The sequence below is a fragment of the Pleurodeles waltl genome, chromosome 4_2, assembly GCF_031143425.1.
Source record: "Pleurodeles waltl isolate 20211129_DDA chromosome 4_2, aPleWal1.hap1.20221129, whole genome shotgun sequence".
Classification (NCBI taxonomy): domain Eukaryota; kingdom Metazoa; phylum Chordata; class Amphibia; order Caudata; family Salamandridae; genus Pleurodeles; species Pleurodeles waltl.
Genome location: NC_090443.1, coordinates 644991515 through 645017881, shown reverse-complemented (window position 1 = coordinate 645017881; position 26367 = coordinate 644991515). Strand labels below are relative to the sequence as shown.

Below are 26367 nucleotides of genomic sequence, written 5' to 3'. Positions count from 1 at the left end.
CCTCTCTCATTGGAGCAGACCAGGGATATGGCATCGAACCGTGGGTGATGACACCATATTCCATCCCACAAATGGACTCAGACAAGGTGTATAATGAGGCACACAAAAAGACCAAGACTGTGGTTGAGAGGACATTTGGTATACTAAAGGGCTACTTAAGATGCCTGGATTTATCCAGAGGCAATCTGCTTTACTCACCACCACTTGTGTGCAAAATCATAGTTTGTGAGGACCAATGTCCCCTTGGAAGAACAGGTTGAAGTCCCCAGGGATGAGGATGAGGACAATGATGCCCCACAACATGAAAGAGTACTACCGAACACTGCTGCTGGGGCATGCAGAAGGTCAGCATTAGTCCAAAATGTTCTCTTATCTTCAGACAACAGATGTTCAGTATGCACCATTGCGTTAAATAAATTTGCTTACCAACACTATTGTCCTGGAGTAATTATTGACATAAGTATGCAACAGTAAATCGTCCACAAGTCTCAAAACATGAATTGCCTACTAATGTTTGTAGACAAGGAGTAACACACAATAGAACTCCCAACATTCACACAAGAAGCACAGTGAAAGATGTGCTAGTCAAATGTATGCACTGCAATATGAGCATAGTTTTCATATATTTACATTCAAACTGCACAAGTCTGTCAGAATTTAACATGACAGCATAAGACTTTAGGATCCAAATGAAGGATCATATCCAGAGGAGACTCAAAGGTAGGACCATAGTAGTCAGTGCCTGCATCAGTGGGTCACTGTGGTGTACATCACAAATCAATGTCTGTCTGGCACCATCACAAGTTACAACTACCAACACAACCCTCAGTGGCAAACACATGTGTAACATATGCAGAATGAAATACAGAGGATATAGCACCTCAATGTCTGGACCTTTCACACCAAAGTCAGTTGTCATCTTGCATGTATGTAAAAGTATGAGAAGTAATGTGCCTAATCCAAAATAAAATGCTAGTGGAACACAGGACTCAGACATATAACCACAGGGGTGTGAGCATAGGGTTGGGGTCACCCAAGAAATGTAGAAGGGTGGAGTTGTGAATATAGCAATGGGTCACCCAGGACACCATCTAATACCACTTTTACTAATACCATACCACAGGTGGTGTGAGAAAGCCACAATAATGAAGAGATTGTCATTACTAATTATTTGATTTGTGCCCTGATCAATGCACACTCTCTTCATAAGACCGAAATAGAAGATTTAATCGTCCATCATAATTTAGATTGCCTTTTTATTACAGAAACTTGGGCTAGAGAAGATTCTAGTCCTGATTTTATAGCAGCCACTTCATTCGGGTATTCTTTTCTAAGACTGGATGAATTACAGGTAGAGGAGGTGGGCTGGTGATCATTTTTTAAGTCCACCTTCTGCTGTCAGTGGGATGCTATAAACGCTGCATTAGAGATTTGTGGGGGTGTCTGCTTTAAAATTTATCAGAAAAATACTATGCTCTTTGAGGAATTGTTGGTCTACCGACCTCTGGGATCCTACTAACCGATCGAGCCAATAACTATGTCTTCTAAATGTACTTTATTGGGAGACTTCAACATTTACTTTGATGATAGTTAGGACCCTCAAATTAATGAGTTCCTGAGTCTTATGGTGAACTTTGACTGAAATTAAAAGTTACGACAGTCACTCATAGGGCGGGCCCCCTACTCAATGGGATATTTGCCCGTCATAATGATCTTGTTTTTTTACAAAATAGGGCTCTGCACTGGACCTACCACCATCTCCTTACTTTTAATCTGACAAATCTTTCATCCCCTCAGGATGTAAGTCCTTCTCTGAAACCAGTTAGACATTGGAACAGCATTAAGGATCAACAATTAAGACCAGCATTGGTTTCAGGCTTCAAAACTGCAAAGAAACTCTCTCTGTCGGCTACAGACAGGTTCAATCAGGGGGTCAAAATAGCTATTGATCAGTTGCCCCTCTCAGAACTCATTGCTTTTTAGGGAAGAAAAAAGTTATTTGCCCCTGGTTCACCAATGACCTCAAGATTCTGCGGGGAAAATACCGCCAACAAGACCGGAGGAGGAAACTAGACTCCAACTCTAAGGAAAAAGGACAGCCTAGAGCCACCCTTAGTGTCTACAAAGACACAATTTATAAAGTCAAAACCAAGTTATATTCACGGAAAATTAAGGAAGCATCTAACACCCCTAGAGAACTATTTAAAGTGGTACGTTCCCTTACGATTCCATCTATACCCCAAAGTTGGAGAATTCTTAAGAATTCTGCAATAAGGTTGCCACCTTTTTTTAAAACAAAGTTTTGTAAATTCAAGCCAGCTTCATTCAATCTGTGGAGGTATCGGATCCATATATGTTTTTAAACAGTTCTATAGATGATGACAGCCCCATGCTTACTAATTTTGAGCCATTACGGCTGAATAGGATTAAAGAGATTATGATGGGCATGAAATCTCGCTCCCTTAGGGACCCCTGTCCTCCTTGCATATTACAGCTCGTCCCTGATTTAGTTTCCACAGCCCTTGTTCCGATATTTCAGGAGGTCCTGATTACAGGCGTTTTCCCTCCTTTATGGCAGGAAGCGACGGTGATACCTTTGAAAAAGAAATTAGATGGAGCAGCAAACGATCTTAAGAATCTTCGGCCTATTGCCTTGCTGCCTTTTCAGACTAAAATCTTTGAAAAACATATTAATGAAGAACTGGTCAAATAACTCCAAGATGCTGGCAGCCTAGTCTCCACTCAACATGGCTTCAGGAAAGCCCATAGCAAGGAATCCGCCGTCATTACCACATCGGACACAATCCGAAGATTAGTTGATGAGGGGCTTGGAGCCATTTTTGTGCTATCAGATCTATCAGCAGCTTTCGATACCATCTCTCCACACATCATTGCACACCGTCTTCACCAAGTGGGTGTCAGAGGCACAGCGCTAAATATTCTGAAATCTTTTCTAGGGGAATGATCTACTACAGTAAGCTGCGGAGACTTTAGAGCACCTGCTTATCAACTATCTTGTGGGGTCCCTCAAGGCTCCGTGCTAAGCCCCAATCTATTTAATCTGTATGTAGTACCATAGGCCAGACCTATTCATTCTTTTGGTTTTCTGGCCACTTCCTATGCGGACGATACCCGATTAATCATTCCCGTCCATAAGAATTGGGAGGAAGTTGTTGATCGATTTCACCGCTGTATGAGTGAGGTTAATAGATGGATGTGCTTGAACTGGCTTAAGACAGAGATTTTGCTCTTTGGCGCTAGTGGGGATTTGTGGAGCTCATGCTGATGGCCATCAGCGTGTGGAGATTTACCTGCCCCCATTAGTTCCAACAGGAATTTGGGGATTACTTTTGATAATTGCCTGTCTTTTAAGTCTCAAGTTAACTCCATCACCAAAGCCTGCTTCTGGACTACCAAAAGTTTGAAAAAAGTTTTTCCATATCAACAAAAAGAGCTCAGAATTACGGTGTCCCCTGCTCTGGTGATTTCCAAAACTGACTATTGTAATGCTCTAATGCTTAACATTAACAAAAACTCGCTCAGTAAACTTCAATTAATTCAGACTACAGCAGTCTGTTTAAAACCAGATCTTCCCCATTCAGCCTCGGCCAGCGGAAGTCTGAGACAGTTACATTGGTTACCTGTCAAGAAGCGCATTATCTTTAAGACGATATGTCTAACACATAAGTCCTTGCATATGCGCGGATCTGAATACCCGTTGTCAAAGTTACGTTGGTACATCTCAAGTCGTCAGCTTAAATTAACAGGATCCCACATGGTCCATGTCCCTCGCACTCATAAGGCCAGATGGGGCGATAAAGCATTCATAGTGGCTGCTGCCAAACACTAGAATATGCCTTCCATGACGATTAGGAAGGAACATAATTTTTGGGCCTTTAGGAAGCAGCTAAAGACTTGGCTCTTTCCTCAGTAGTCTTATTTTTTCTCTCTCTGTCTTTTCTTTCGGTCAATCTAGCCACTGTTGCTTAGCGCTTTGATGCCATGGCCGGAATGCACTTTACAAATACAAAATACAAATAGAAATACAAATACAAGCATGTTGCATCTACATCTGTCTGAACTTTTCATGCATGCTATCCCGAATCATTATGCATCTGACAAAGTATGTTGAACGCATGTGTGTGTGAGTACGCATGTGAAAATCTCAAATATTGAGGCACATATGCAACAACCCTATACTCAATGGCCCCAGCCACTTTGTGTAGGCCAAACATAGACTGCTCAAGTGTAGTGGTGAAAGTCTGTAATTATGTGGGTTACAGCCACCAATCAGGCGTACAATGGAAATGCCCCTGCAAATACAGGTAGTCCTTGAGCTGAAAAAATGTGTATGTTCTAGTTTAGTGTCAAGACATACACTGTAACATGCACAAAGGAAGTGGATAGTGGGTATAGGGAAGATGAGGAACAAATGTGAATGCTGAAAACTGTGGCAGACAAGTGTCAACACACACCAACAATGCACAAGGTGGCTGCAATGTCTGCGAAGCATTCCCACATTCCATAATGAGTGTTCAACACAGCACTCTAAACATGTTGGTCTACAAACAAACACACACACAAACATACACAATGTAGATGCTACTTTAAATCATACGCCCACCATTATCAAGTCCCACAGTGTGATAGACCAGCCCTAGCAAGTATGAGTGAGGCATGTTGGTACTTGCACTCATTCAATCCCGGGTTGCTACACATGTCCCAATCCCAAAGTACACTAATGAGGTGTAACAGCACAGACGGAAGACATGTAAACCACATATCACAGTGTCACATAAGTCCTTAGTAGATAATAGGGCATGACTACAACCAATTCACCCATTCATTTAAAATACCAATTGCATTCTGCAGCACACATAGTAAGAGGAAAATGACTCTTGGGATTGTGTTTGTGCAGGAAGGTGTCCTTCCTGTACAAATCAGTCATCCCCGCAATGCCTGCATCCTTGCACCATAATGCAAGGGTGCTTGTGCTGCAGTTAGGCAGCAATTTGTGAGCCAGCGCAAGGGTAGAGGACAGAAATGTGCTGTATCTTGTAGACATGGTGCATTCCTGCCCTTACTGGTGCCGCAGGGCAGCAGAGCAAGACACTTGCTGTGCCGCCCTATGCCACCTGGGATTGTATGCTAAACATTGTTCTAGGCATGAAGGTACTCTTGGATTCTCTCCACACTCTAGGCACAAGGAAGGTGGTACAGAGTTGTGTGGAGATGTGGAATGTGTCACCCTCCTGTGTGTGACATGTGTGATGGGTGTTCCCATCAATCTCCAAAGACATTTGTTTGACAGATCTTTTTGTTGTAGCAAGTGATCAAACAAAATCTGTGCCACAGAGGACACAAACTGTTGTGAGCCTACCTGTTGGTAGCACTATTTGCTCAGAATTATTTGTACATGCAAATAGAGCATGGGTCTATGTTGCATGAATGAGGGTCAAACAAGAACTATCCCACATGAATTGTATTATATACCATGGACACATTGATGCTGTGTCTGATAATAGTTGACAATGGTGGCATCGACCTTACTCGTCGAAATAGGACAATGTTTAACCATTGGTCCACAGTTGATACCTGAGACACCCTGAATACAATGCATATCTAGGAAGCTTTGATAGCTGCACGATTGACCTTACTTTGTCCCTCAAATTTATGACTATTTACCATATTTAACAGTGTACATCAATGTCATATTTTTGCAGTAGCCTGTTTTCTCTGCATGTCTGCTTGTCATTTGCCTGACAGACAGTAGCCTAACATGTTTTTTTTTCATTCAGCTTCAAACATGACCCCAAAGCAAAAAAGAAGATTCAGCAGAAGGGCGGAGCAGTAACACCACATCAGGCAGGTCCGCAGGGGTTACCACAGGATGGTGGCCCTCTCTGACCAGGAAAAGGGCTCTGAGAGGTGGAAGGGTTTCAGTCTTGAGGGTGCAGGAAGCAACAATGTGGGTTCCGCCAGCCATCCTGCAGTCAGCTCTGCATCAATGGATTTTGGAGGACCGTCTGGAGACCGACATCCTTTGCACCCACAACATGTGGGTGCAACAGTCAGGGCAACAACATGTGGAGCTGCCGTGCATTTAGGATCTGTGGAAAGAACAGGCTGATAAAAAATACAGACTAGCCACTCTGGGGCATAAAGCGGACCATATACTGATGATAGTTCAGGACATACAGGTTAACCAATGGAGGAAGTGAGTGGTGGGACTTATGTATCTGACTGATTTCCCTTCACCAGTTAACATTTGTGCTGTGTTATTGTTTAGGATTTTATTATTTAGTTAGTATGGGTAGGTTAGTTTACTGTAGATATAGTAAGGTCATAGATTTTTATTTTTGGGAGGGTGGTACTTGTTGGGCATCTCAGTGTAAGTAGGGTGTGGGGGGCACAGGTTTTTGATAAATGTTCAATGTTGAAAAATAAAACAAATACAGACAATTTCAAAAAGATCTTTTATCAAAATACCAAAAAATATATATTTGTTTAGCATATATGTATAGTTGGTCAATGTTTAGCTTTAGTCACTGTTGTATTTCTCAATAGATGTGATAAAGGGGGTGGAGAGTTGATGTTCAGTTGTGGCACCTTATGTTTAGTATAGGTTAGGCTAAGCTAAGATAGTTGTAGTTATAAGTTTGGATAAGATAGGTTAGGTTAGCATAGTTAGCTGTAGGAATGAGTGTGTAATTTTGATAAAGATAATTTTTAACAATACATCTTGTACCATATAGCTTCCTCTCCATCAAGTCTATTGTGTGGGTGATGGCATGTTTGTTATGTTACAATTTTGTACAATCCATTTACCTGATCAGCAGTACTTTATATAAAATATATGTCACCTGTGCTGAGCTTCCTGTCAGGTTGCCAAGAGTCTGATGTCAGCTTGTGAAGAAATGTTTCTTTAAAGTATGTGGGACTCTGGTTGTGGATGGATCAACATCCTGACACAAATGTATTGATGTTATTTTAAACTATGGCTATGAGTCATGTGAATGGCACTGTCAATAGTATAATTGGCATCAGATACCTCTTACACCAAGGTTCTGAGATAAGGTCCCTCATGCATGGCCATCACAATTTTACACATGCATGTGGCAATTGTCATATTGTTGTTGTGATGCAAATAAGATACTTGCACCACCCACCTACATGTGTTGTAATTATGGTCAGGTGTCATGATACATGTATGCTACAGGACACATGCCATGTTTGTATGGGTCATGTATTACTTAGTTTGCATCATAATTCTCAGTGACTGTGATCATGTTGCAGTCAGTAAATGTGTAATTGTTCCAGACACATTGACACACATATTCATTTGTAAGGTACTTAGTGGCATATGTGCAATGCATTGACACCACCATGCCGTAAGTAACTTTAACAATGCTGAGGTGATGGTCACTTACATATATGTTCAAATTGACACTGTGGAACTGTGGGTGTCACTACCCAAATTTATAGGTTTGCACCTCTGGAACTCGTTGATGACGTAGAGGGGCATTCAATGGGTAGTGTTTAGGCCATACCCAAGCAAAAATTGTGATGTTGAACACAGCATCAGCCATGCCATGAAACGTGTACCTGAGGCAAAGGATAATTTATTGGCACAAGCCCAGGGTGTGTTTGGGAAGACACATTTGTGTGGGGGGTGTTTGGGAAGACACATTTGTGTGTAAGACATTTCTTGCTTTCAAGATTGGCTTTCATTATCTGTGACCAATTCACCTACACACATGAGGAGTGCAAAGATACATTAGGGAGTTTTGTCATTCGGAATGTGACAACTTTCTACACATACTGCAACATTTACCTGAAGGCCTGCCACACATTGCAGCATGGTAGCAGTATATCATCATTGGTGCATGGCTGTAGATCATACATATTAGCTACTGTAGGCACACCCTTTACCACTGCTTTATTTCATATGTCCCCACCCAGGTACTTTGTGTGAGACACACCTCAGTATAAATATTTTTTTTGTAGAAAAGCACAGCTCCATTTCAATGTACATATACCCCACTTTGTTTCTAATTCACATAATGTATTCTGTTAAAAATGCATTCACCTAACACATAGAGTGACAAAGATGATGTGGAACATGCATTTATTTAGCTCCCAATTGTGATGTCTTGAATCAGGTTATTGCAAATAAGATCGACCCCATGAGAAATAGATGCCCATTGAGATACAAGAGGTAACACGTGTAGAAGAGGAGTGGTTCAATCAGAAGGTGGTTACATAGGTAATAGTTAGGTTGGGGCACATTAACAGTTCATAGGTCTAATTGGTCAAAAGTGGGTAAGATAAGTGGAGAAATAGATTATTTTAGGGACACTGGCACAATCTTTAACACAGAGCTAACGAGAAACTGGCTGTGGACCAGAGACTGTAGCTATTGGGATGTCTTATGAGTGAAAAGAGTTTGTTCCTCATCTTCATCTTCTGATGTGTGCGGTGCCCCTGGTGCTAGGGATTGTGGTTGAGTTGTTGTTGAGGGTGGCACACACACATCAGGGGCTAAAGAAGTGGAATTGTAGGTCTCAGTAGTTGTTATCTGTGGGAAGATGTGAGTCATCACTGCAGGAAGGAGGAACTGCTGGTTTCTCAACACAACAGCAACATCACAGTGGTAGGCAGCCAAGTACTCCTTGATGGATACCCGCTCCTCCTGGATGGACTGCATGACAGTAAGCATTTCCCCCAGCCTGCTGGCAACCTCGCTGGGTCCACTTTGGTAGGGCATTTGTGCGTGCCTCTGCTCTAAGGACACCAGTGATTTTGGTCAGGGCCTGCTTCAGTCCCTGCAGTAGAAAGTGGGTGCCTCTGATGGTAGCAAAGCTGTCCCTATTGGGACCGCGGCACCTCTGTACTTCAGGTAAGCTGCTCACCATAGTCTCCATCCCCACATACACATTTTGTGCCGGCTCCTGCTGGAATCATATAGCTTGATTTTGGAAAACTATTTCAGGGTCCTGGGTGTCCAGAGCTGTGTGTGAGCTGGCAGGTGGTGTGTATGCTCTGTTGAGTGAGGCATGGGGAGACATCGCAACACTGTGTGTCCTCCCTGTGACCAACGATGGTCACCAGATGGAACCCACAATCAGCTGGATGGTGTCTGGATTGATGGTAGGGAGTTGGTCATCATGTCATCTTGGAAGTCCAGGATAGGCAGCTGGCCAGGAGGGATTTCTTCTGTCTCTGAAATGAGATGGAGATATGTGACTGTTATTCTGCACTAGCTATTTAGTCTAGTTAGTCTTGGGAATTTTACAATTTCCACATTTTGATGGCACAGAGCCACACATGAAGCAAAATAGCCGCCTTCTGTCATCCAGGTATTGTAGTGTGGAAGAGTCGTCATGGCAGTAGGTGGTGCACCTGATCATTGGATTACACGGTTGTCCTTGGGGAATCTGGGCCAATCATGATCACCGCCGGCGGTGACGGTGCACAACGCTGCGGTATCTACCTCCATTTTGACAGACACTTGACACTTGACTCCTGCATTATGTAAAGGGAAGAACACTGCATGTGCTGCTGTGTCCTAACTCTGGTCCCTGAGATGACGTGTGTGACAGGGGAACGGGCCCGGGCCTTCACCGCGGCGGTGCTTGAGAAGCTGGTGGACGGGGTTCTACCTCTGTGTCCCAAGTTGTATGGGCGACCAGAGGAGCAGGTGAGTTGTTATCTGTCCTCCTTAAATGTGTGTGATTGTGGCGAATACCTGTATGCATTTTTGTTTGCTGTTGAATGGTCACCCGCAGTGTGTCTGGCAGCTTCTGCTTGTTATTTTGCTCATTTGCAAGTCTCTATGGGCCATGTCAGTATGAACGGGCATGGCATTTGTGTACGGGCACCCACATTGATATCTGTTTCTTTCCTCTGTGTGTCCTGTGGAGGTCAGGGCCTATCACAAGAGGGCACTATGGCAAGCCATCGCCAATGAAGTGTGGACCCTGGGGGTCTACAACCGGCAGAGCACCCACTGCAGGAAGAGGTGGGAGGACCTGAGGCGCTGGGCAAGAAAGACCGGAGAGGCCAAGCTGGGGAAGGGGTGCCCGTCAGACCCTGACCCCCCTAATGGCCCACATTCTGACTGTGGCATATCTGGATTTGGATGGGTGCTTGAAGGCAGCACAGCAGCCACAAGGGGGTGAGTACCAACACTGCTGTGATGCCATTATGATGAGTGTAGTTAGATGCTAAGGGTTGCATACACTGTAGTGCCAGGCACATAGACAGTTGTGTCCCTGCAGCCCTGCCCCTTCCAATTCCTAGGATAGTGTCATTGCTAGTTTTGGCAGGGTCTGTAGGCCGTGAGGGTTCCCCTTTTTGTAATATTGTATTAAAGGTAGCCTCATGAACTTGTAGATGTGTTGGCTTGGCATAGTTTCTCATGGGTTCACTTCACAAAGTGTATCAGAGCAGTGGTTCAGGGTGGTAATGTAGTGTATTCTGGGGTCATGCCTACTAGTCAGGGCCACATTCATAACGTGTGTTATGTCAGCTGAGGGTTAGTGCCTGAGCTGGGTGGGAGTGTATGTGTCCCATGCCTGACCTACAGAGAGATCTTTTCAGGCTCTGGCCTCCTCTTTGACGGCAGCTAGTGTTTCTGGTCTTTCTGTCCCCCCTCCCACCACCTCTACCCATTCCAGCACCCCACTCCCTTAACCCATCCCAAGCACACATACAAACAGCCATGCACACAGATCAAGACACAAGAAGCACACTGAGAAACACAAGCACAACACCTCCCACCACAGGCATGCACACACCCAACATACCAAGGTACACACAACAACTGTGTGTTTCCCGCCATGTTCATAATGACCACCTAACTGAACTCAGACAAAACGGAAGTCCTCATCCTCGGAAACACCCCGTCTGCCTGGGACAACTCTTGGTGGCCCACGGCCCTGGGCACCGCACCAACCCCCTCAGACCACGCACGCAACCTCGGATTCATCCTGGACCCGCTTCTCACCATGACCAAACAAGTCAACGCCGTCTCTGCTTCCTGCTTCCTCACTCTCCGCATGCTCCGAAAGATCTTCCGCTGGATCCCCGCCGACACCAGAAAAACTGTGACCCACTCCCTCGTCACAAGCCGCCTGGACTACGGAAACACCCTATACCCAGGAACCACTGCAAAACTCCAGAAACGTCTTCAGTGAATACAAAACGCCTCCGCACGCCTCATCCTCGACATACCCCGCCACAGCCACATCTCCGCCCACCTGAGACACCTGCACTGGCTACCCGTCAACAAAAGGATCACCTTCAGGCTCCTCACCCACGCACACAAAGCCCTCCAGAACAAGGGACCCGAATACCTCAACCGTCGCCTCAGTTTCTACATGCCCACCCGTCAACTTCGCTCCGCCAGCCTCGCACTCGCCGCCGTCCCTCGCATCCGCCGCACCACGGCAGGTGGGAAATCCTTCTCCTACCTGGCGGCCAAGACATGGAATTCCCTCCCCGCCAACCTCAGGACCACCCAGGACTACCTTGCATTCTGGAGGCAGCTCAAGACCTGGCTCTTCGAGCAGCAGTAACCCCCTCCCCCTAGCGCCTTGAGACCCTCACGGGTGAGTAGCGCGCTTTATAAATATTATTGATTGATTGATTGATTGATGCATGCTGCAGAATCAAAAACCATGAGAGTTGCATGGGAACACCCATGCAACCAGCACCCATAGAACCCCCTCGCAGGGCAGAGTAAGGCAACTTAGAAATTTGCACTCCGTTGATCTTTCTATATTTATGGAGCCACTGATGTTCATGCAAAGTGGCCTTGCATGGTTTCCTAAATCACAAAAAGGATGCCACCACGTTTCTTGGTGAAAGAACAACACAATCCGGCTCACAAATAGGCACCTACATATGTTATACCACAAACATTCAGAATGTGCATTCATTATCACATCCAATAAAATCCAAAAACATAGGGGTTAGATTTTATTCATGCAAAACCTATCCCATAAAAATAACGGGCAGCTCATAGTGAAGGCCTTGATGAGGTATTGAGGCATTACTGTATAATTTTTTTGGACTGAGGGATAATGAACTGCTAAGTTCACTAAAACCAGCCCAGTGTCATACTGAATATCTGCCAATGCTACTAATATTAATCATGTGTTAAAATCACTGCAAATAAAATAATATAAAACAAAAACAGGGGTAAAAATCATGATACTATACTCATGAATAGCAAACAAATTACCAAATGGCAAATAAATCACAATGTATTTCTCAGGCATCGGTGGAGATGCTCATGTTAAGTATGTATGTATGAGACCTAAGAGTTCAGGACAGACTGCTACCCTTTCTGGTTGATATAAACTACAGCACAGTCATCCCCATGGAACAGCAAAACTCTTTACAGAGACCCTTTTACTGAAGCAGGTGCGTTTCACAAATGATGTACTTTACAGAGAGCACCGGGGTGTGTGAAGCAGGATGTTATGAGGAGATGGCTGGAGAAAAATGTAATAGGTTTTGGTAACCGTTGAAACTCTGCAGGAAGTATTTGAGGCAAATGTGGCGGCGCAGTGAAAGTAAACGATACACAGTTGGCAGGATTTAAATGCTAGCTTAAAAGAGGGTGGGATGAAGATCGTCCAATGAATATTTTCTGAAAACCGGTGTTACTTTGTACATTAGTGAGCACATTAGAGGTGTAAAATTGGTGAAATAATTTTAAGATTTAAAGACAACTTTAGATCCATTGGAGGATAGGGAGAGGGGGTAAAATATATTACCTGCTGCTTGGTGGCTTACTTTACGTTATGACTGTATTAAGTAATACTTTCTGTATGTAGGATCAGATTGCAGAATTGCACATATGTTTTGCTTTTGAAAGCTAGAAGATGGCCTAGTGGCTTCCAATCTGTCATGCCGGCTGACCTTCCATTGCCTCTAGCAACACAAAGGACGACTCTTTGTCAGTATGAATATGACATATTTGCAGCCTGAGGTACAGAAAGTGATAACTATTTGTATGGTCACATGATTTATTGGATGTATTGCAAAAGCTATGAGTCATAGATAGTTTTCTAGATATTTAGTTCAGCAATGTAACCATAGATCACATATCCTTTCCCATGAGATCTGAATAAACTGCTCGATTCACAAAGGTAAAGTTAGAGCAAAAGTATAACTTTTGACATGAAGTCTAAATTTAAACCTAAAGTTTAACTTGGACCAAGAGTCTAACTTTACTATTTTTTGGTAAGTTACTACTAGTACATCTACCACTAGTAAAATTACTAGTAGTGAACTTACTAGTAGTAAATTTACTACTAGTAAAATTACTAGTTGTAAAGTTACTAGTAGTAACACCTTTGTGAACACTGAAAAACTGAAAAGTAGTAAAAGTAGACTTTTGGTCCAAGTTAGACTTCTGGTCTAAAGTTAGACTTTAGTTGTTAAGTTTGACTTCCAGTGTAAAGTTAGACTTTAGGTCTAATCTTAGACTTCAGATCGAAAGTTAGATTTTTGGTCTAACTTTACCTTTGTGAATCGGGCCCAAAGTCGGTCTTCAGGTGAGTTTTAAAATTAATATTATGTTCTGCCATGAGATATTGCCAGTTGTTGTTATCGCAATCATTTCTATCACATTTCATGTTTTTGATACTCCAGTGGCTGCACAGCCTCAGAACTCTTGCTACCATATCTGCAAAGTTGACTCAAACTGTAGTTTTCTAACAACTCCGGAATATTCTCAAAGCAACAAGAAGAAATAGAGCCAAATTAAGTCCACAGAGGTACAGTGGTATACACAGGTACCAGAAAGTAAGTGTTCAGCGCACGCCTATTGTGTCATTTATAGGACTAGTGAAATAATTATTTCTCAAAAATCAAAAACTATAGTTCAGGAAATATTTCACAAATATAACAGTACTTTTTAAAAGAGACTAATAGATTGATTAATTGCAAAAAAAGTTGTGGTTATGCAAGGGTCTCATCTCTATTCTCAATGAATGAGGATTTAAGCTTCAAATCTGAAAAACAGATGCCTGTCTGGTTCACACATTTCTCTGCCTTTGTTTGACATGGCACTCATATTTTCGTCCTTTCTGTAGAAGCTGCCCAGTAACCATGCAAATTTCCCATGCGGTTTATGTGGTATTACACTGAAGTTATGAATGATAATCCATGATATCACAGCCACTGTATCGACCTAAAGCTTCATTGTAATGTCTATATTTACCATTCTTAACTCCGATCATACATACATAATGAGTCAAGTAAAAATAGAATTAGCAATTGAAGTGATATATATTTACCTTGCAATATAGTGGTAGGCCAACGTAGCAGGTGCAATATTTTTGTAATGCAACATATTTCACAAGATATAGTTGACTACACGTTCTTCATTGCAACCTTAAGTGCAATATTGCAAAGACAGCAGCTCTGAGCCCTTTACTTCTTGAGAAAACAGTGTTATCAGCCAACCCAGTGTATGCAATATTGCTTCATTGGCTCTATCAGTATGCATATGGCCTCATTTAGATCCTAACTATAAGTAAAAAGTCCTTTGTAGTGGGCAACGTAATATTATTTGAGATTTCCATCTACAATTCACAAAGAGCTCACAAAGTCACAGGAATTCTAAAGAGCACCCTAAGGGACCTACTGGTCTTGCTATTACTTCCCTTGTGCTGATTATTAGCGCTGTCCCAGCTTCAGCAGCACAAAGTGGAGCTGCCACCTTACACTGCAATTCCTTACACTGGGCTCACCTTAATGCTGAGGAGCAACTAAAAGTCACATCTACGTTCCCAAAAAAGTTGCATACAAATGGTTCTGGCACTTAACATATTAATTTATAGTGCAGCAGCGCACAACAAACCAAAACAAAACTGAGGTAATACCTTACAGGACTCTGATGCATCTGCTCTGATGTGTTAGAATTTTCCACTGCCCTATGACCCCCAACACTGCCATGGATGCACTGTTTTACGATCCAGAGCTCTATGGCACACGTTTTCACAGATGCGTCTCACATTCTGATGCATCTGTGGTGCTAAACTGACTTATTGCTGGACTGGTGTCAAACAAATAATGTCATACAAACAATGCCAGGAGGTCCCCATTAAGAAAGGCCCTGCGTCATAATTCTGACGCAGTGAAGTTGCAGAATGACGCAGTAGTTAAATGTAAATTTCACTGCATCAGTTCTGAGTGGCTTTCCCCGAGTGAACACCTACCTTTCATACATTATACCTGGCGTAGGTATCATGTGATGCAAGGCTTTACAAACTGACACATTGGGCCCAATGTGTCAGTTTGTAAATGTGGAGTAGTGTAAAGGACTGCTTGTGCCACATTTGTTTAAAAAATGATGTAACGATGGCCAGATGCCTTGTAAGTGAGTCCCTAGGTGTCATTCAAACATGTTAATACATTTAACTGTATGTTTACCTACACGGATGTCTGTTTTTGTGTAGTTACATTGTTAAACATAGGACTGTGTTGCTTCCCTCAGCCTTCTAAAACGACATAATATGAATAGATGTGCAGTCTTTTTTGAGTGGAAAGGTGGATCATGTTATTGATGTTATTTATTATCATGAATTAAAAATTACTAATAAAACATAATTGACAAGTAGCAATACTTATAATTCATCTGTGCAGATTTTTGAGAAGTAGCCAATTCTCCAGTCTATTAAAATAGCAAAGATTCGCAGATTTTTTTTTTTTTAAATATGCCAACTACAGAGTGTTTTTACAGACAAAAATATAGCAGGCTAAATCCAGTACCAATCGAAAAGGTGGGCAAAATATGTGACAAAGTATACTGTTGGCAAGAAACAATTGCTGTCTTTTGAGACTTGCCCTCAGTTAATTGCAAAGTCCTTATTAACGAAACCAGGCAAGGTTTCTCGGCTTGATTTATCCGAGAAAAAGTTACATAGTGCCTGAAGCTAAACGCCTCCTGCAGAAAAAGGAGGAACATTGAGTTGCTGGGTGTGATATCGGCTGAGAAGCAAGAGATAATAAAAACAGTAGCGGCCACCCACTGGCACCCCTCAGCTGCTCAACTTTAAACAAAAATAGATAGAGTTGCAAGATCCTTATTTTTGCAACGTGCACACTCCTACAAACACATTGTCAACTTGAGGAAATAGCAAAGTTATCCATTAGATTTTACAAAGGTTTCAAAATAATGTTCCTTCAATTGCTCAATTATTTTAACTATCGCCATGATATGTAAGTGTTATGATGAGGATCAATTATATGGATAACACTTATAATACACATATTAGCCCTCATTACAAGTTTGCCGGAATAGGGTGGGGCATTTCCCACACGTGAGCTCATTACAAACTTGTCCTAACAGGGTAGGATATTTACGATAATGGGTTGATACCCTAACCCCAAGGTGAGGCATTTACTTCGGGTGGTGAATAATGTCTATTTCTGGTTTTTAAAAGAAAAATGGGACTTAAAATGAGGAAGCAGTTTTCTAATACACCGAATTCTGCTTGTTTTATTTTTTTCCGGGTCCTTTTCCAAGATAAATTTCGGCAGGATTAACCTGCTGGAATTAAACAGGGAAAAACTGCAAAGTTGATGCCAGGCATAATGTATGCAAAGGAAGGGAGGGGCGTTACCCCGTAGAGGCCCAGAAAAATGGTGCAGTGAAATTTACTAGATTTCCATTTTTAGAGTTTGCCTAAAGCAGGCTTTACGATACTGCACCCATTGAAAACAATGGGCCTCCCTGTGCTTTGTTGCAATAGTGCCACAATTTATAGCACTAATCCAGCAAAGCACCACATTAGCGCCATGAATTATGACACTAATGTGGAGTAGAAAGCCATGGTCCGCAGTATTGTAAATACGGTGCACACATGGTGCTGTTAGGGGGACTCAATGGTGTGCTAGAAAAGTGGTGCATCATGAATGATGCGCTACTTTTCCATAAATATGGACCTTAGTCTTTAACTTATAATGAGGGTGTTTGTAAATACCATTACCCTGAGGTGAGCGATTTACCACTTGTGGTACATTGCTCCTATTCCAACTTTTTAAAAGGAAAATGAGGCATTACATTTGAAATCAATTTTTAACAAACTGAATTGTGCACTTTTTGCCTTTATTCCAGACCTTTTCATCTATTGAGCTTAGGCAGGTCAAGGATTGACCTGCCAGAGTATATCAGGTGAGAACTGTGAGGGTCGGCTAATCATCATATAGTTTATAATTTCAATCTCTCTACAAACACTGGGGTACACAGACTCCAGAATTTACCATTTAACTTGTAATGAGGGTCATACTGTACTACTTGTCTTGTCATATTATTTCAAACCATCTGTCAACATCACAGAACTTAGGCCCATATTTATACTTTTTTTAGCGCCGCATTAGCGCCGCTTTTTGATGCAAAAACGGCACTAATTTACAAAATACAATTGTATTTTGTAAGTTTGTGCCGTTTTTGCGTAAAAAAGCGGCGCAAATTCGGCGCTAAAAAGTATAAATATGGGCCTTAATGTATGTCTGTTTGCTATTGGTACCTAACACACGTGTCAATGGAGACTAAGCAAAATAGCAATGTTTTGTGTGGACGTATTATTACTTTTTATGTACAAATGTTATATATATATATATATATATATATATATATATATATATGCCACTCAGTAATATAGTTTGGACATAGTACAATGTGCTTACATTGTCAAGGGCAAAATTAAGCTTGCCATATTTGTTTACCAAAATGCAATTATAATAACCGGTAAATATTACCTTAGCTTATGTAAAACATACAATCTACCTCCCAATTTTTATAAATTTGATGAATGAGAAGGCAATTCCCGAAGCGTAGAAGCCAATAGAAGGTTCACCCTGACTACAAACGTAATGATCCCTATCTTACTCAGTTCACCCTAAGTGAGTGTGGTGACATTTATGCTACTAATGTTGGAGGCAAAAGGAAGTTTTGATGATTCCAGTCCATAAATCAACATTATCCGCAATAGCATGAAATTGCAATCCTGACTGCAGATGAAACATGCCATGAGCAGGAGATAGTCATAGAAGAATGGCGGATCTTTTTCCACATGATGTATTGATCTCAGTCATACGGAAACCCCTCAGTTTTCCCTTTCTTTTTACTTTATTTATCAATGTTTGCAGACGGTATATTACAGTATCATTACACCGTAGCAAAGGATAATGCAGTATTTATATGCCTGTTGTGTAAGACTGCTCTCTCCATGAGAGACAGCTCCACAGGAATCGGTGTGCCCAGAGCCTGAAAGTGATATGACTAGATAGTGATAGTCATGGGTAGCTGAAACAAGCACAAGCTACATCAGCTGTAGTCGAGTCTGTGTACAACCATTCCAACAAGTAGTAACTTTAATTAAACGCGCTGAAAGAGACCAGCTGACACTTTGGCCCAGGAGGAGGAGGGGCTGCACTAGGGCACGGAGCCCTTTAAATTTCACTTTAGCGCTCCCGCTCGCTCGCGGGACGCGCTGAAAGAGACCAGCTGTCACTTTGGCCCAGGAGGAGGGGGGGCTGCACTAGGGCACAGAGCCCTTTAAATTTCACTTTAGCGCTCCCGCTCGTTCGCGGGACGCGCTGAAAGAGACCAGCTGACACTTTGGCCCAGGAGGAGGAGGGGCTGTACTAGGGCACGGAGCCCTTTAAATTTCACTTTAGCTCTCCCGCTCGCTCGCGGGACGCGCTGAAAGAGACCAGCTGACACTTTGGCCCAGGAGGAGGAGGGGCCCGTCCTTGCCCATCATTGCCAGGAAGAGGCAGGGCTGGGCCTCCCCCCTGACATCCCCCTAAAGGATCCAGGATAGGCATCACACGGGAGATTGGATGCCCGAAGGTACTGTTTGGCACTTTTATCCTTTTTCTGTAGTGAATGGACTCAGCTTTAAGTTGAGGACCCAAATTACCAGCTTCTAATTATTGTTATCAGGCTAGGCTAAATTTTCATATATTGCCGTAGCGATCGCACCTTTCCTTTTCTCCCCGCACATTTTTGGGACATCGAACTTGGGAAAACTTTTAACTCCAACTAGGATGGGGAAGAGGAAAGCTAGTGGCAATCCCACTGAGCAGGGAGGGGCAAAGAAAGTACCTCAGCACTCTGCTGAAAACTGTACACTGTCCCAAATTGACGTCCTTATAGAGAAAGTGGAAAGTTTGTTAGCTACCAAACCTTCAAAATCTCATAAAAAAGGTGCTAACAATACTACGAAGGATATAAAATCTTTCTTTGCCCCTGTGGGTAGAGTACCACAGGTACCTAATTTAGAGGTGCCTAATCTAGAACTCAATAGGTCAGGAAATCTCAATCATTCAACAGAGAGTTCTAATTTGTGTTCGCCCCCCCAATTGGGTGCTGTATCCCCTCTATTAAATTGTACTAACCGCTTTTCACCTCTTGCGTCATTGGTGCCTTGTGACCCTGAGAGGAGTATCCTAAGGGAGACCGAGGAGACGTTAACATCTGCACCCACTCAGAGGGGAAATTCAGCGGAACAGCAACTAGTACAAATAAGAGCGGAAATATTGAGTCTCAGAGAATATCTTACATCCTTTAGCCATATGATATATGAGAAGTTGGATGGCATCTCGGCTATAGTTGGGGACATAAGGAAATCAACAACCAAATCTGCCTTTAACTCCCCGGCGGAGAAAACCCACCTAGCCGAACCATCCATGACAGAACTGCAAAGGGGGAAAAGGACCGAAGTGGTAATTCAGAATTCACATGCGGGCCCAAGTACTCCTTCTGGTGTGGACACTTCCAATAATTGGGAGAAAACCAGGAATAGAGATGCAAACCGTGAGACACATAGACTTCAACTTTTGGATAAAAGATCAACAGACCCTTGGAGTAATGTTCCCCCTCCTCAAATTAGTCATAGTGGACATGATATATACATGACAAATGTTCCTAAGCTAAGCAACGGGTATAATGAGCCAGGGGATTCCGTTATAAAGAAAGTAACCCACTGGATAAGGGGGACAAAGAAATGTAGATCCATCATAAGGGACAATATAGTCACTGCGCAAAGATATTCAAGAGCAGGATCGCCAACAGATCTCATAGGGTTTAAACTGAGGAGTCAGACCTTAGTTAAGGGCCTTCTGTCATTAGACTTAAGAATGAGACCTGGCGTTTCGTCACAAGTGTCACTTACCCAAAAAATCCCTCAATCATTGGAAAGTCATTTTCCTCTAGAGAGACATAATATTCCAACAACTCTGTATACAGACACTTCCAGAAGGCTCCAAAGGAATTCAAAGTGCAGTCCAACTTCGGATATAGATTGACGTGAAGCCCTTATGAAAAAGGGTGGGAGAGAGGGTAGATCCAGCCCAGACTTCACTACAGCAAGCAACCAGATATTGTACACATGGAGAGTGGAGCCAAAAGTACATTGTAGTGCTCCAGCAGAGGGGACCGCGCACGGCCCCACGCTTCGCCTAAGTAATAATGGAGAGAAACAAATAGATAAAGGAGACAAACTCGATCCATCGTTTAGGCTCTTATCCTGGAATGTGGCAGGGCTGCTCCAGAAAACAATTAGCCCTGATTGGTGTAGTTTTATAGATCAACACCATATTATTTTACTTCAGGAAACATGGGCTTCATCTGTGATCAATAGAGAAGGTTATTGGACCTTCCAGAAGACCGCGCTTCCTTCACTATCTGGAAGGGCAGCGGGGGGGTTGATAATTTGGTTAAAACATGACCTGTTTCCTAAAGTTAGGGAGCTAGCAACCCCTTCAAGGGATTTGCTAGCTGTGGAGGTTAAACTTAGTACTGATAGAGGGTCCTTTAGTATAGTAATCGTAAACATATATGTCAGGCCTGGCACTCATAGGACCAAGACAGTACTGATTAATATTCTAACTGACTTTCTTAATTCGCTACCGGGTGAGCAGGGCCTAATCATTGCAGGAGATTTTAATATGTCTTTAAATTGTATTGATGATATCCAACAAAAAGGAATTCAGTGTGCAGAAACATGGGACAAATCTGGGCCGGTCAGGGTTATAAATAAGAAAGAAGGGGGAGCGGTAGACATTTTAGAAGACCTAATAGCATTAAAGGGGCTAAGAATAGTAAATGGGAACACCAGGTCAGATACCCCGGCGTCACCCACATATAGGAGAGGATCATACTCTATTCACCTTTATTATGTATTGGTAGATGATATTCTTTGGAAATCGCTCATAGGCAAGCTCATTCTCCCTCGCAGTGACAGTGATCATTATGCTCTGAGCAGCACCTTTTTTTCTACTCTATTCACCTGTAAAACTATGACACCATGGGCCAAAGGTTATGTCCTAGAAAAGACAAATGATTCTAAAAATGTGAAACGGGAATGGGTGGAGGGTGATGTTAAGTTCCAAATATTAATCTATCAAATAGTTGCAAAAACATTGTCCCCACTGAAGCATGCAAACATTATGGGCCGTATTTATACTCCGTTTGCGCCGAATTTGCGTCGTTTTTTTCGACGCAAATTCGACGCTAAACTAACGCCAACTAACGCCATATTTATACTATGGCGTTAGAGGCGTATAGCGCCAAAGTTCCCGGAATGTGCGTCATTTTTTAGCGTGAACCCCTTCCTTGCGTTAATGATATGCAAGGGAGGCGTTCCCGTCTAAAAAATGACTCCCAGGCCTTTACGTGGTATTTATACTCCCGGGCAAAAGAGACGCCCGGGAGTGGGCGTGGCTAAAAACGGCGCATTTGCGCCGCTTTTTAACGCCTGGGTCAGGCATGGCGTTAAGGGACAAGTGGGCTCAAAATGAGCCCAGAGTGCCCTCCCCTGCCCCCAGGGACCCCCCCTGCCACCCTTGCCCACCCCAGGAGGACACCCAAGGACGGAGGGACCCATCCCATGGACATTAAGGTAAGTTCAGGTAAGTATTTTTTTTTTTATTTTTTGTGGCATAGGGGGGCCTTATTTGTGCCCCCCTACATGCCACTATGCCCAATGACCATGCCCAGGGGACCGAAGTCCCCTGGGCATGGCCATTGGGCAAGGGGGCATGACTCCTATCTTTACAATGATAGGAGTCATGTTGATGGGGGATGGGCGTCGAAAAAAAATGGCGCAAGTCGGGTTACGACGATTTTTTCGACGTAACCTGACTTGCCCCATTTTAAGACGCCCATGCGCCATTTTCCCCCTACGCCGGCGCTGCCTGGTGTACGTGGTTTTTCTCGCGCACACCAGGCAGCGCCGGTCTGCTTGCGCCGGCTAACGCCATTCAATAAATACGGCGCCCGCATGGCGCTTCAGAATGGCGTTAGCCGGCGCAAAACTTTTTGACGCTAAACTGCGTTAGCGCAGTTTAGCGTCAAAAAGTATAAATATGGGCCTATATTGGTGGACTTGATCAACTTGCACGGTGTCTTGACCAACCGGTTAAAATCGCAGTTTCGGGTAGTAAGGAGGAGGACACAGAATGGGACAAGAACGATAAGCTGGTTTTCCAACTCCTGTCGTCAGGCCAAATCACATCTATTGGGAGCACTGAAGGCAGGGAAGCCCAGAGAGATAAGAGAATGTAGGATTGCGTACAAAGTTGTACTAAAAAATGCAAAAAAAGAGTGGGAAACCAAATACTGGAATAGCTTGGTAGAGGCACTTCATGGGAAAGACTCCAAATTATTCTGGAAATTAGTAGCAGGTAAAGGTAACTCACAAGGTATGGAGAATCACCCTGGAATCCAGCCAGAAATTTGGGTGACACATTTTAAAAACGTATATAGGAAACCTCATACCAGCAGTGCAACTATCTCTCTATTAAAACCCAACGATTCTTACCCTAATTCATTAAATTCATCAACTTTTGGGGGTTTTCCATCACCTAAATTTGCCCTGGACCTTTTCACTTTGAAAGAAACTACTCTGGCTCTCCAATCTGTACGCAAAGGGAAGGCCCCTGGGTTGGACGGCATCCCTGGAGATCTATTTCTGTCCAGACCTACAACTTGGTCCCTGTATCTTAATGCGCTTAGCAACGAGATATTGAGGGGGGGGGGGACTTCCCCCCTCATGGTAAGGAGCAATAATAGTCCCCATCTATAAGAAAGGGCCAAGGGAAGAACCTACTAACTATAGGCCTATCAGCCTGCTTGATGTTAGTCAAAAAATATTTAGCAAGCAGGTGTTCAATATATTACAGGTATGGATAGACGAATCCCATATTCTTTCCGACTTTCAGGTAGGCTTTAGAAAAGGAATGAGTACAATAGACCAGGTATTCAGATTCAATCTCCTTTGTTGGAAATACTTGTTACTAAAAAAAAGTCACCTGTATGTAGCCTTTATCGACTTAAAAGCTGCTTTTGATATGGTCCCAAGGGACCTAATGTGGAATGTGTTGGAGAGCTATCAACTTGATGGCGAACTACTAGATTTGATAAAGTACTTACATGAGGGGACGTATGCTAAAGTACGCTGGTCCCAAAGTGGTGACTTAACACAAGCTATACCTGTTAATAGGGGGGTGAGACAAGGGTGCATCTTGGCCCCAACATTTTTTAACCTCTACATTAATGGCGCGGCGGACCAACTACTAAACTGTAACCATGATGCCCCAAAGCTAGCTGGATCCTCTTTTCCCATTTTAATGTTCGCCGACGACACTTTATTAATCTCGAGAACACCTATGGGCTTGCAAAATGAATTGGATGCTTTTTACCAATTCTGCATTAAAAGAGGACTTGAAATAAACCCAACCAAATCAAAGTTCATGGCTTTTAATCCGCACAAATCTTTTAGGGGGAAAATGAGTATAGCAGGTAAACTAGTGGAGAGAGTTAGTCAATTTGATTATTTGGGGATTAGACTAAGTGATGATCAAGGATGGTTGGCGCAGATTGGAAAGAGTTTGAAGGCCCTTAGGCAGAGGTCAACAGTGATAGGGAGGAAAATTGCCAATATCTCAGAAGGGGAGATATCGCCTGCTATTACTGTTTATAAAGCAGCGGCAGTTGCAGCTTCAATCTATGGCGCTGAGCTTTGGGGACACACAAATTCTAGGTCTTTGACTGTAGTAGAAAATCGCTTTTTAAGAAACTTTTTACGACTACCAATGAGCACCCCTCTCATACCCCTTAAATTTGATTTAGCTATAAATGAGATACATAGGGGGTCATTTTGACCTTGGTACCGCCGCTGAATGACCGCACCGCGGTCAAAAGACCGCGGCGGCCATTCAGACATTTCCTCTGGGCCGGCGGGCGCTCTCCAAAAGAGCGCCCGCCGGCCCAGAGGAAATGCCCCTGCAACGAGGACGCCGGCTCAGAATTGAGCCGGCGTAGTTGCAGGGGTGCGACGGGTGCAGTTGCACCCGTCGCGTATTTCAGTGTCTGCTTAGCAGACACTGAAATACTTTGCGGGGCCCTCTTACGGGGGCCCCGCGGCACCCCCTACCGCCATCCTGTTCCTGGCGGGAGACCCGCCAGGAACAGGATGGCGGTAGGGGGTGTCAGAATCCCCATGGCTGCGGAGCGCGCTCCGCAGCCATGGAGGATTCACAAGGGCAGTGGTAAACCGGCGGGAGACCGCCGGTTTACCCTTTCTGGCCGCGGCTGAACCGCCGCGGTCAGAATGCCCTCGGGAGCACTGCCAGCCTGTTGGCGGTGCTCCCGTGGTCGGTGACCCCCATAATGTTATTGCATTAAGACCACTCAAGTATTGGGTTCGGCTTTGGACTTCTGAGCATTTGTCAACTCTACAGATAGCATTAGAAGAGTTTTTAGTAGATGATTGTGTATTAAAGATCCCTTGGCTTAGACACATTAGAGATATGTGCAAATTTCTTAACATGGAAGAGGTGTGGAGTGCTCCTCAGAATCTGACCAAGGAAGTAAAAGAGCGCATAAATAGGTGCTATGGGAGAATATTCTGGTCCAAACATGGTATATTAATAAAGGTAGTCGGACCCTGCAGTTTCTAGATCATAAATGTACTCCCAAATTTGAGGCCTATATGGACAATGTTAATCCTCCCTATACTAAAGCGCTCTATATTAAGTTCAGGTTAGGGATCCTCCCGCTCAAGTCATTCAATGCGAGATGGAGAGCGGAGGACAGGAATTTAATATTTTGCCATTTTTGTAAAAAAAACACAGAGTCACTCGCGCATTTTATGTTCTTTTGCCCTAGATATGTGGCCCCGAGGAAGAAGTGGATTGCCCCATTATGCAGGTTATTGGGGATAAGGGAATGGAATATAGCATTGCGCTTAATGATAACTGATACAATGATAAAATAGTTTTTTCAGTTGCAAGATATTTGCAAAGTGCATGGGCCATAAGAACTAGAGAATTGTTATAATTGTATGTTTTTAACATATTGGTCATAGTTATTTATTATAATAACTTGCTTTTTGATCTGACTGGAATAAGACATTGAGCTATTAACCTTTTATATTTAATATGACAGGATTTTAAGATTTTAAGAATAATAATGTTTGTATTGTATTTTCTTAAAATTATTTGATTTTAAAATTCATTTAGGGTTTTTAAATGTATAATGTGGTATTTCTTTCATTCTTCTTTTCTACAAACTGATATGTTGTCGAACTATGATATGGTGTCAAATTGTTCACTTTTATGGCTTTTTAGCCAAAATAAAGTACTACAGACTCTGGAAAAAAAAAAAAAAAAACTTTAATTAAACTGTAGGCATGTGGTCCTGGCTCACCTGTCATTATTGTGTTTGACTATTGCTTGCCTGCCATCATTCTTATGTCTGTGCATTTAACTGGTGCATAAAGATCGGGTTGCAGCATTCCTAGTCAGGCCCATTCGAGCCCTGATCCATTTAGCAAAGAGAGTTACAATCCACCCCCTCACCCTTATAAAAAATGGCAGCATGGACGCCCTGTTTCCTGTGATTGGTCGGTGTCACAGACCTCTACATTCCTCATCCCTTAATGAAGTTTCCTCTACCAGCACCCAGTACTCGACCTCCATCTTCCACCTGCAGTGGAACGGCCCCCGGCAAACCTCCAATACATGGCAAGAGCACGTCTGGCAAACACCAGAGCCAAGTTCAAGAATCTAGCTCCAACCCTCTTCATTTTTGGAGCGGAAGGTAGTCCTAAGAGACATACTTCTATCTGCCAAAGCTGTATTCGATAAGCGTGCACTTCAGGTCAGCAGCCACCTTATGCCAGAATTGCGTGATCCTCAGGCACAACCAGGTCTTATATGTGAAGTCAGCATCTACTTCGTCACATTGGGGTATTTCTGGTCAGTGTCACCCTGTATCATGTTGAGTTGGGGTGGGTGAAATATGTCATGTGGAGAAAGTTAAACTGAGTGCAGCAT

At 43.2% G+C, this 26367-nt stretch overlaps 1 long non-coding RNA gene across 1 annotated transcript in view; it reads left to right on the top strand.

Moving 5' to 3' along the window:
• Positions 1–6742, top strand: part of LOC138294199 (uncharacterized) — a 146527-nt gene extending 139785 nt beyond the window's left edge. The window contains exon 3 of the long non-coding RNA XR_011203262.1: positions 5799–6742. This is a non-coding gene — a long non-coding RNA (uncharacterized lncRNA). The remainder of the gene's footprint in view (positions 1–5798) is intronic.
• The last annotated feature ends 19625 nt before the right edge of the window (positions 6743–26367 follow it).